We start from the raw sequence: 13,383 nt of genomic DNA, 5'->3' as shown, positions 1-13,383 counted from the left end.
TTTGCAGAAGGAACAGTGAATTTCATTTTTCATGCAGGTTGGTTACAGGACATGTATTAATGTAAGTCAATACCCGGATGAGTAGGATTGGCACGACTCAGAAGAATGTGAATGTCCTGATCTCATTTATTTCTGAGAACCCTTCTTTGCTATGTATCTTATACATAGATAGCTGCTGTCAGTGAGATAAGTGGCAGGCTCAGATTTGTCATTATGTGAAAACATAGTTTTGCTGTCTAAGTACCTTTCTTACCTGCTCATGTCATGGGAGAGTGTAGTTATTCAGTCTCCTGAGGTGATGAAGCTATTACTCGTTTCATAAATATCAGGAGGGACATAATTACATTAAACTCATCACAGAGGAACTCCATATTTGCTTGTTTTTACTTCATTCACTTTCTGCTGCATTGGAAACTGGCACTTTTTGAAGACATCCCATCAAAGAAACCACTACACCTCTTTAATAATTAGAACAAGTAAAGAATTAAACCTTTCCTTCAACTCCACTGTTCCCACTACTAGCATCTGTCAAGAGGAGCTAGCAGAAGTCTAGGTCAGCTCCTGCTGAAAAGTTATTCCCTTTGCTGCTTTCCAAGCTGTTGCTATTGAAGGTTAAGGTGGCTGTACAAGATGAAAGCCTTTGGAAAAGGGAGTTTCAGTAAATACGTAGGAAGCAAGTATTTCAAGAGAAAAGAGAAAGTTAAGAAAACGTTAAATCTCGAAGTCATGAAATGCCACACACAGAAGTGGTTTGCTCAGCCCTCACATTGTCCCTTTGGGTACACACATCATTAGATAAGACACAGTCCAGGATTCAGAGAAATACTATACCTCCTTTGTAGTTTCCCCCAGTTATCAGGATTTAAGGGCTGCTTTTATCTCTTACAGGAAGTTTTTGAAGCCCAACTGCTTTGTCTGTTCAAACATCTCTGTTTATGAGGAGGGATGGTAAGAGCTACTGTTAGACATAAACAAAAGAAGGCAGCACACTCAGATGGATGCTGGACACATAGCCCACATCATATGTAGAATGTTCCATTGAGGCAAAAACCAGAAATAAAAGTTATCCTGTAAAATAATACAGTATGATGCTTGCAAGCATCTTCTGCCAATTCAAAGCGGTAAGGTGTTAAGCAGCATTATTTAGTAGCGGACAGTTGCACTTCATCCTTATCTAGTAGAAATCGGGATAAATCTATAGACTTCAAAAGAACTAAATCCATTTGTACTGGCTTAAAAACTGGCTTATTGGTTGTTTTTTTTTTTATCTGAACTAAATTAATTTTGATTGAAGGGAACTAGCTGATTACCGTAAGGGAACAATGCGAACTTGGTTAACATCTTTATAAAACCACTTTGAAAGTCCATTTCTCATGGAGGTTGTGTTTAAGATGTTTCAGAGCTTTGCTTCCAAGTTTCATTAAAGTAGCATTACAATGCAGCTTCAGCTGTGACTTTAGTTGCTCTCAGAGAAAAGATTAGGCATCTTTTTTAATATGACATTTAGACATTTTACTTCACTTTTTAGAAAACAAAGCCCTGTCCTAAAAGTTAAAATTTCTGTTTTGTAGATTTTGTTTGTTCCAACCTTAAAGTAAAAAGGAAAAGAAGACAAAATATCAAAATTAACCTTAAAGGGAAAATAGAAGCCTAAAGAGTTATTTCCATGCTATCAGGTGCTATTATCCTGTCTGGAAAATTTAAGATTTTAGTGTGGGAAATGCTACAGACAAAAATTAGAATCAATCTGGTATTTTACGATACCTCAATGCTAGTGCAAGTTGCCAGAAAATCATCACTGGACAGATACTTATGGCATATTTCAGGATCTCAGAAGTTATGTTTAAAAACTGGCACAGTAAACTGGACAGAATTACAAGCTAGTCCATCTTATTGGGCCAGCAAGACTATATTATTTTGAAATGACCTTTTTCAGTGATGAGAAAGGCACTGAGTCATTATGCTGAATGTCATTATGTTCTCCACTTGAGTGTGAGGGGCCCACTGTAAAACTACTTTGTGACCCTTGTAGAGCAAGGAAAGAATCCAGATGTTCAGAGTAAGCACCCATAAATGAGACATTCAGCATAAAAATGACCTTGTCAGACATACTAGTGCTCATTTTTGTTTACACAATTGCTGTACACATATTGTATTAATTCATAGATGGGATGAAAGAAGAATGAGCATTATTTTCTCTGATCTCCCGTATGTCACATAACATAAAATTTCTTTCTCTTACCCCTCTCAGAGCCTGATAACTTGTACTTCAGTGACATGTAACTTGTACATGTTAAAATACATGCCAGAAAAGCAGTCTGTGCTTGAAGATAACAAGAAATGGAACATTTCTCACTTCACTTGATATGTTGCTCTAGTGATTAAACATTCTCACTGTTTAAAAGATGAGTTCAGTGTTTAAAAATGTGTCTAACTTCAGTTTATATGGGTTCACCTCTCAGACACTGCTTTCTCTTATGCTATTTTCCTGGCTGTGTTGCTGGGTTTGCCAGAGGTTTTGTGGCATTGCCATCAGATAGAGCCGCGGCTGATCTGACCTGGTGTTCAAGACAACCATGCTTTGAACTGGAGGCAGGATTAGGTGATCTCCAGAGGTCCCTTCCAATCAACATGTCTGTGACTAAGAAGTATTCAGTATCCAGTAGGTCCTTACAAGGAAAGAACAATTAAGCAGCAAATAAATTTCAGTCTCTTTCTCCTCTGACTAAACTTCTCAGCTTTACTCTGATGCCTCCTCATAAAGATCTTGCTAGAAGCTCAGACTGAGACCTAGCAAGCTATATTTCGACACTGTGGACAAATTTATCCACTTAAATTCAAAATACAGAGGTTTTTCCTCCCCCCACCCCAAACCTAAATTACTCATTGACACATTTCCTAAAACTGTTAGATTTTTTTTGTGGAGCACCTTTACTTAAAACCTTTTGTATCAACCTTTCTCATGTAGAAAATTATGTTTCTCTGCTTCAAACAGTACATTATCCCACTGTAAATATCCATCAGATGATACTATTTCAAAAATATATTAGCCTGTCACATTGGTCATGCCAGCTATTACTTTGTCCCGTTTCCCAGCTTTGCCTTTTGCTTCAAACATTTCTCTTTATCTGAACTATATACCCTGAACTATATTTTTGCTGGGCACTGGTGCTGTAAGACACAGAGGTGATGTGTGGTTAGCGCTTCTGGTATTGCTACACACATACTAATAAAAGGCTGAAGGATGGAAAAGGTGAATTTTTGACATCGATATAGTCCTGATTGACAAGTGTTCAATGCATTTTTGTTTTTGAGGGAGCAACTTTGACTTTCAGATTGGGAAATGTCTTTTTCATCAGATCCTTACAAAGAAATCAAGAAGTCAGGAAATATTTTTAAGGTGACTATTATAGGCAATAAACTCGTTGTATGTAGGACATTTCAGAACCAATCAACAAATACTTTTATTCTGTACACAACAAAGAAACTTGCAGCTGTTGAGATTTTTAGGCATGTCTGTGAGAAGCACTGCAATCACTTAGAAATAATTGTTTGACTAAAGAGAAAATGACAGAGTGAAACCTTTGTCAAGAAGAACTTGGGGGCTGTGAAGAGAGGAAAAGGAGATGACTTGCAGGTGAAACCACCTTTGTGACCTTCCTGGGAGCAGCATACAGCCAAGAGCAAAGCCCAGGTGGCCCAGAGCAGGAGCCTGCCATGGGGCTGATCACCAGTGAGTATCCCCCCAGGTCTTGGAGTGAGAAGGGGCTTGGAAACAAGCTCAAGTCCTGGCTTCACTGAAATGCAGATGCAGCACTAATTCTGCCACAAGTTGTGGAGTACTTATATTTACATTTAAATTATCTAAATATGTGATATTTTATTTGGAAATGTGTTCCCAATTTTAAAACTGGCTGTGAAACTGAGCAAGATACTGAAAAACAGAATGAAAATGTGAGACTCATGGGCAGGAGCTGCTCTAAAGACTTCAGGAGCTGCTCCGAAGACTTATTGGGGGGGAAAGAATTTTTCATTTTGAAAGACAAACTAAAACCTTTAGAAAACTGCAACCTTTAAAACCCCCATGTTTGTGCTTCAGAAGTTATATCAAACCTAGTTTCTAGACAAGCTGTTCTGCTTTTCATCCAGATTTATAGGAGGAAAGCAATGGAAGCGTTATTCATGGAGCTCCTTAGCAGAATCTACACTTTCCTGAGAAAACCCAGTAGATCAAGTTCAGTCCTGATTACTTATGTATTCAGGAAGATATATTGAATCTATGATGGCATACTGTATCCTAACCTTTTCTAGAAGTTTGTTGCCTTTATTAATAACTTTCTGCTCTTTTGCTTTCCTTCATTCATTATAGCAGTAGCAACAGCATTTGAACTATTCAGTTTGTTCCCTTGGGAAACCAAGGCAATGAGAACAAGCTACCTATCCTGACTCTTTCTCTAATAACTTCAGAACCCTGTAGTCAATTTTAACTAAATTTGGAACTTTGTAGAAATCTCAGTGAAAGATCCTACAGACATCATGAGAACTAAATATTGAGTATGAGACACTACTACGGGAGTATTCAGCATAAGCTCAGCTGTCACTAGATATTCACAGGCCAAAGATATTGGAAGCCAGAAAGCCACAACACAAATGTTCAGCTGTGCTGATCTAGTACTTCTTTTCTCTGGGGAAGCAGGAAAATAGGGAGTGCTGAATGTGGGATTCAGGGAGTGGAGGAGGCAAGGATCACTCTAATAGCAGCAGTTAACAAGCCTGATTAATTTTGAAATTTGAGATAAGACTAAAATATTTTCATTTTTCATGGTTCTGACCAAAGAGAAGACAAACTGTATTTTCAGTTTTTCATGTTTATATTTGCATAACCATTACATTAATAGACCCTAGAACTGATAGCACGGCTCAAGAGAGAGAAAACAAAGCATTGTCTGCTAGGGTGGTTCCTTTGTGCAGGTAGGAGTCAATTTTGCATTTTACATTGAAGCTAATTGTAGCCCACACACTGTTTAATCCACAGTCACGGCAAGCTTGAGTGGGAGAAAAAAAAAAAAAAAAGCAATGCAATCATTTTGCTTCATAGTATGAATAGCATTTGTTGACACATTGCAGAAACAGCCAGAAATAACATGAAAAAACAGGTTTCACAGAACAGATTGCATCATGAGCTCCAGCTACCAAGCTTAGGAGGCTGCAGTTCAACCCTTATCCATCTGCCTATGTTCCCTACACAAATCATGTGTTTTTATCCTTTCTAGTTCTCTGTTTGGAAGATATCAAGACAGCTAGCGGCAAGAAGTAGGTGGAACTCTCTTGGCACCTACCACTCTCACCAGCAGCATGAGTATGTGCTAGGGGCAGACCCATGGCAGGGGGCGATGATGCTCAAGCAGTGAAATTCTGCTGGGAGACAGGCTGCTCACCTGGTTGCAAGGACCATCCCTTCCGGGGAGGAAAAGCTTAGCAACTCCTTTACCTGTCCTGCTGCGTCCAAGCAGTGGACTCCATTGTTTATTCTTTTAAAAAGTTAAATGTGTTTTAGTATTTTTTTAACCTTTCTTAAAGTGTGTGTGTCTGGGGTGGGGGGTGGGGGTGGCGTGCATGGGTTTTTGTACCCACTATTTTTACATGCTTTAAATGGCATAACACATAATGGTGATATTTTTTGAAGATATTTTTCCCCCATTTGCTATCACAACTTTTTTATGAAATGCCCAGATGGTGGCTGAGTAGAATTCAGTGTGAAAAGTCACCCCTTTCATGTCACATGTAGGTCATACTTAGATATTGATATAAAGGGAATAAAGTAAGATTTAACGGAAGAAGTCATTGGCCATAGCTACAGCTAAACATGTAAGAGAAATTGCAAACTCATTTTGTGGTAGAGTATATTCAATAATTTAAGTTATTCCAGCACCCTAGTAGTTTTAACTACTAGGGTTGTGTATTTTCATGTTATATATTTGGAAATGGCAGTAATTTTGGCAGCTTTTGACACCTGAAAGTGTAATACTGAGTGTGGTAGAACATAAACCCTTCATTTTACAGGTAAATAAATAGTAATTTTGTACTGCTTACATACGTCTACTCAAATATTTGCAGCAGTGATTAATGTTACAGAGTTATATGCAAGATAATTTTGGGCAATGTCATGCCTGCTTTGGTTTAGTCATTTGAACTCATCAAGCTATAAATTAGTTCTGCAGAAAAAGACCTAGCGGTCTTGGTGGACACGAAGGTGAATCTAAGATCACAGTGTGCCCTTTGGGCAAAGGCAGCTAACAGCATCCTGGGCTGCATTAGGAAGGGTGTTGCAAGCTGAGGGAGGTGATCCTTCTCCCATGCTCAGCATTGGTGAGACACACCAGGAGTTTTGTGCTCAGTGCTGCTCACAAGCACACAAGAGACATAGCCGTACTGGAGTGAGTCCAGTGGAAGACCATGGAAAATATTAAAGGCTTGGAGCTTGGAACTTCTGCCATAGAAGTATGCTGGCAGACAGGGACATACAGGGACAGAGATAAGTGGGACTGTTTAGCCTGGAGAAAAAAAGGCTCAGGGGAGATCCAGATGCCTGGAAGGATGGACAGACGGGAATAAAGAAAGGGAGTGAGACTCTTCTCAGGAGTAGCAGTGATGGGACAGGAGGCAATATGCAAGTATAAAATACATGAATATTCACATAGACAAAAGAAGGTGGTCAAACATTGGAGCTTGTTGCCCCCATGCGGTTTTAATCTCTGTCCTTGGAAATACTCAAAATCTGACTGGACATGGCTCTGAGCAACATGTTTTAGTTTATTCTGCTTTGAGCAGTGGGGTGGGACTACAGACTACACAATCTCCAGAAATCCCTTCCAATCTCAACTGTTTTGTGATGCTATGATTCATACATTTCCTTATACTCCCATATGGGAAAAAATCCTCTTGAACAAGCTCACCAGTTTGAGTGTTTGGTTTGACATTGGATAACTCATTTTAAATAGATTTTTCTTCCATACAAATTCAATTTAGTATTTATTTAAAAGGAGAGAACTGTTTGGATTCAAACAACTGATAAAACTTACCTTGGAAAAGTTTCTGTAGGATGAACTACACTACAAGAGTCTGATGGCCAAAGTGCGCCTTGCCTCAAAGTGCCGGTTGACCTGATCAGTTAAATTAAAGCACAGGCTCACTCGGGGGAACAAGAGCCTCTAAAGCAATGCCATGACTTCCCAGGACAGCTTGGAAAACATGACTAAAAAATCAGTATAGCCCGATACTAATAAATGGACTCTTTACGAAATTAGCAGATCTTACTAGGGCTTCAAATGACAAAGTGCAACCTAGAATATATTTTCTATCAGTAAAATGTATTAGAAAGTTGTTTTACAGGCATTTTGTGGAAATAGGTGTGCTATAATTCCTGTCATTTCTATGCCTTGGAGTTCCTTGAGCAATCAAGAGCAAGGACTCCAGCCCACTGGGCCAATTGCTGTTTATTATCTCTGGAACATTATTGTCAGCCACCTTTCCTTTACACTTCAATACCTCTCAAGAGGGGAGGACTTCTTTGTACTGCTGAAAGTGCGTCTTTCCTCTGCTTTTATGACTTCTCCAAGTAAACATTGAATGGTTCCTGTAGTACTTTTTTAAATATATCTAAGGAGTTAAGACTATTAATAATCTTTTATAGATTCAGGTATTTTGCATTCAGAAACTGAAAGTGTGAATCGGAAGAGCCAGATTATGAGTCACATACCGTATAATACCACAACAGTAGACAAAAGTGGGTAAAGATGTCTTTTTGTATAAATGGTTTGATATTGAATATTTTGCACTTTCACTGTGATGCGAATCCTGATTCTTCCCTCTTTTTTCCCATTTTGTCTAGTAAACTAACCTAACGACATAACTTAAGCTTGGATGTGATCATGTCTATTATCACCACAAAACCATCACTTGAAAGAACATCAAAACATGATTTTGGAGATTGCTGCCAGAATGGTGTGAAATCTTTCAATCAGCAGGTTTTGTGGCCATGCATTTTCTTCTAAAAACAGGGAAATGCCACAAGTGCTGTTGCTTCATTTGTTCTCTTTCCCATAGTGGAGGGGTAGCTTTGTTCAATATGGAATCCATTTTCATTCACAGACTCAGTAGGAAGAATAGGAACTAAAGGGCAAGAGATGAACCGTAACATACCTAGGCCTCCTTGAAGATTAGAAATGACAGCCTGGTATGCTTCCTAAGGCAAAATGCAGCTACTTAAAATTCTTGTAAGTCATTTTGCAATTACCGTGATGCACAAAAAGACAAGGCCTTGCGATAGCATTCAGGAAACTCTTGTCACAGGCAGCTGAAGATTCTCAAGAACTTCATTAGGATAAAGCATAAATTAAAAAGATGAGAAGAAATAAGTACTGAGAGACACATTGAGCTAAAATGTCTTCCAAAAGATGATGAAAGAAATCCAACAGAACAAAATAAACAAGGAACCTTTGATACTGACATTGCCTCCCTTCCTGGGTGATGAAAGGAACTGCAGTACACTTCGCTTCTTACAGTAACAGCCAAAGAAAAGAGAAAGATGAAAGTTTGAGACCTTTTTCTTTCAAAACACTTTGGATAGTCATTCAATATTAGCTCACTAAACAAAAGTGAATTCAGTTTTACTTTTCATTCCCAAGATCCCAGTTTAGCCTGTCTCCCATAACAAGATTCTCTGAAAAATTAAACTAAGCTGTCCTAGGTCAGCCAAATGGTAACCTCCATTAGCCCACAGATGTGAGCTCCCAATAGCAGAGGCATGACCAAAGGCTGCTTCACCAACACTGAAGTTCACAAGAGACTGACCAATTCCCATGGAGAGTCTAAATCTGGGCAGTCAATTCAGACACGCAGCATTGCATGGCTTTGTTAACACCATACAGAGCCTAGTCCATCTGGCCACTGGGACACCATACCTCTATCCTATTCATAGGTAGCTCCAGTATTATTATGCAGAATGCTTTGTGCCTAACCATTTCAAATCTTCCAAAAGACACATACCAAGCAACATTGAGAAAGAGATATGAGTGCAGCTAAACTCAATTCTGAGATGAATGAGATGGTGAAGCCATCTCTGGTAATAGTGTAAAATTAAATCTTATGTTTTAGGTATTTTTTTAACAAAAGAGTTTAGGTTATGGTCCTCTTATGAGATGTTTTGAGAACCTTAATAAAATCAGTGGTCAGTACCTTATTAGGTTTAAGGTCACAATGAGTAAGGGAGCTTGCAAACATCTAACTAGGTGTCATTCAACTGATGGGATTGGGTACATTTCGTAGCACCTGAATAACGCTTTTCTGGGAAACTTTGGGGACACCAATTAAACATTAAGAAATAAAAAGGTAGAGGAAACAATAAACAGAAAGCTGCAGTTAGCATAGATAAACACTGGTAGGAAAGAGGCAATAAGAGCTGAGGGTGGAAGAATTAAAGCAATCAGGAGTTACAATAGAGTATGATAATATAGAGTATATCCCCTTGTCCATAAGATACTACCAAGGCAGCAAAACTCTCAATAAAATAATCTGTCCCTTCCATCCCTGGCTGTCCTCAAGGCCAGGTTGGATGGGGCTTTGAGCAACATAGTCTAGCAGACAGTGTCACTGCACATGACTGGGGGCTGGAACTAAATCATCTCTAAGATCCCTTCCAAACCAAACTGCTCTATGATTTCATACAGAGAAACGTACGCACTTAAGAACCTATTAATCTATTACTAAAAAGTTATTCCCCTTGCCCATTTTAACTGTGCTCTGTTTAGATGGCACTTAGGACGTTCATAAAATGCTCCTCTACTTGGCATATGGTTAATCTTACATAAGTGACATGCAGTCTAACCAATCGCATTGGTTCCAGTGTAGACATGATTTGCTCAATAACTGATGGCTGAGATGTAATTTGGGTTGTGTTGGAATTTTCTAGAGAGATCAAAATTAAAGAGTTAGTTTTGTAATATATTATTTATATATCTAATCTAAATTAATGAGAGGTAACAGGCATTAATCAACTCCTGTCTGTGGGCCTTGAACGCATTAGTGAAATAAGTTGTTAATTCTAGTATAAAGATAGATGACAGTGAACATTTTGCTACAAAAGCCTGAAATAAGACAAGGTAATCTCTCAACCTGGGAGGGGAAGACAGTGCTCAAAGGACTTTCCACATGAGAGGTGCAGCATAACTAAGTCTGAAGCCAAGGAACACTTTTACACACTTCTGCATAAGATAGATGAAGCACATGCCAGACGGTTTGAAAATCTATCTGAAGTGATGAAATACTTTCCACCAAAAAAGCTATGAATAGCACTGGAAGAACAAAGAGAGGGCAGAATAGCACCACCATGCATTTCATTTTTCCTTCACGTAAAATCGGGCAATATCAGCATTCCAGAGACATGGTTTATTTCAGTATTAGCCTTCAGATATCCACCTGAAGATGCTGTTTCTACACCTCCAAGGAAGTATTTTTTTGGTGATTTGGATTGATTTACATGTTAATGTCACCTAAACTATCTCTCAGACATGGATTGTACATTGCCTCATTTGCTTGATCCTTGGCTCTGCTAGGAACAGAATAAAAATGGATTTTAGTCACCTCAGCTCGAACAGAAAAAGGTCAAGATGTTAAGATGTGTCAAGGTAACGAAAGCAGATGAACCCCCTGTACAACTTATGGTATTGTTTATTTTGCCAAAAGAATTAAGAGATTTGGGATACCTATACATGATTGCTCTAAGCTAACATTGTTATCTCTGTTTGCACCAAATTTTTCCCTGGAGACCAGACTAATCATCCATCATGTACAAGACAGGCCACTAAAAGTGTTTCTAATTTGAAGCATCCTGAGAGACCACATATTTGTCTGGTTAAGGCAGCATTTACCTAAGACAAATGAACTAGCAATGATGCATGCAATCATGACACACCTGAATACTACCAATTCCCAGGCCTTTCTGCTTCTGTGTATAGCATCCAGATATGGGTTCTGATCAGTTGCAATAAATAATTTGGTGACTACCAGATCCCCAGGACAGCAGCCAACATTCCTGCTTATGTATTTCTGCTGAATCTTCTCTCCTCGGACAGCAGAACTGTGCGTTGAACAAAGAAAATATTCATGTTCCCAACTTAAGCTCCTAACTTCCCTCCATGGATTTTACTAGGAGGCAAGATTTAAGATACAACTATCCATGTGTTTCTTGGTGAATGAAGACCATAGAATGAACCGGAATCAGAGCCAAGTGGTTGTTCAGTCAGCACTAATTATAAAGCACCTACAACATATGACTGCTATTTGCAGTAACCTGCCGCGCAAGAAAAGAATTTTCTTGAGCTGCATGTGAATGTAGCAGTACGAGTAGGGCATTACAGTCATTAACTTCTTTGCTCAGAGGCTGAAAGGGAGCTTGGAAGATATTTTTATTCTCAAATGAATCTAAAATGGGGAGTGTCTTTCTGAAACAAACTCTTCCTCCCAAAGGTCAAGCCAGGTAAGCTGAGAGACCTAATTATACGTGTTAAGTGATGCTCTGTAAACCACGAAAAGAAACTTTCATAACTCTATACACACAGGATTTTCATTTTTCTTGGAATTAAGTGCTGGCTTGAAGGTAGAGTAGGTTTAGTGAGAAGTTCGACAATGAACAGAAAACCAGCTGAAACTACTCTCTTGTACACACACTGTCTATGTGTCACGTAGATTAGCACAACAGCAGTCCCTTTCCACAGTTCTGGGAGGATCATACGGTGTGCCAGTCTGGGAGCAGGGTGCCTGACACCTGCTTAAGAGGTCTGATAAAGGCTAGGGTTCAGAAACATGGAAATTTTAACTAAATTATTTCCTTCACTTTTTCAGTGGAACATATTCAAGAGATGTGAGTGTGCACGGGCAGATTTATTTATTTAATTTTGCCCCAAAGCTGTGTTTGGTAAATAAGTAATCTGCAAAAAGTTGAAGTCAACATATTAGTACCTCAGTAAAGCAAGCAAACCATCAGGTGCATATTCTGCTTCTACAGTGACGTAAGTAGTTTGAGTGGAAGAATCATACATAACTGGTGTGAGAACTAGATACATCAATATTTGTCTCTTTAGCAGCAGCACTTTGTTCTTCTGAAGAATAGCTGTACAACAGCTGTCAAAAATCCGGAAGAGTTATAAGTAAGTTATAACTTGCTTACACAATATACAGAGTTAAGCTTTGTTTGCCAGAAAGTGACAGTCCCATGGATTCTGAATTTCTTAATTTCATTTGAAATATGCAGATGAATAACACAGAAACATTCCATATTTGTTATGGTACTTATTTATGATATCTTTCTAGCGTTCAACAGAAAATCTATCTTTCTTCCAATTATTTTCTTACAAAGAGTGGGATTAAAACAGAAATTTTAGCATTCAGGTTAAAATGTCACTTTGAGTATTCTGGAAATAGTGTAAAGATATTTAGGTCATACAAGATTTAGGTCATAACTGTATTGCTCCCAAGTTAGCAACTTATTGACATAAACTTTAGACTTCCGAGTAATTGTTATAGACTACCTGCAGAATTGAGACTTTGTGAAGTTTTCAGTATTTGCAGCTGAGAAGAAAAATCTTATGAGGTAAAGCCTTGTCTAGTTTGAGTTTTCCAGTCCCACTAGGAGCATTTTGGTGTACATGTTTACAGCTTCCACCAGTGGAGTTCACTCTGCTTTTTCTCTACAGCACCTTGCAAAAAAAGTTGTTTTCTGCTGTCTGCCAGCTATGAAATAAATGCGTGCTCTATTCATAGGTAAACTTCCTGTGACCCATGGAAAGATGTTCTTTCATTTACCCTAACATTTTTGCCTGTTCAAAATCCCAAGAAAGCTATTTAATTTTTTAGCTGCTAATGACTCTTTTTTAGTGCATTATATAGATATGCATTATCAGGAGATTTTTAAAGGGCTCACTGACACACCCGCATAAGATTGTACCACTTGGTTCAGAACACCTCTTCTCCTGAATATATCCCACACATTTTTCAGTAACTTGGTAGCTTTTCTTCATTTTTGTGAGCATATCTCTTTGCCTCATAAAACAGCACAATATGTTTAGCTTGTGAAGACATACTGAGAACTGAAAAGGAATAAAAACAAGAAGGAAGTAATATTCCTAAGGAAACTCCATTCTGTTTTTCAGATTTTTTTTTATTTTTTTCAACCATGCCATTCTATTTTCTTGGGTAATACAACCAACTTGTCTGGCTTAAATTTTGTTTCCATCTATCAGTATTATTATTAGTTTTGGGGTTTTTCTAACCCTCAATGAAAAGCAGCAGACATTCAGTTACAAACATCTCAAGCATATATTTTCC

This window comes from Strigops habroptila, chromosome Z (genome assembly GCF_004027225.2).
Source record: "Strigops habroptila isolate Jane chromosome Z, bStrHab1.2.pri, whole genome shotgun sequence".
Lineage (NCBI taxonomy): Eukaryota > Metazoa > Chordata > Aves > Psittaciformes > Psittacidae > Strigops > Strigops habroptila.
Note: the sequence above shows the minus strand (reverse complement) of the source record.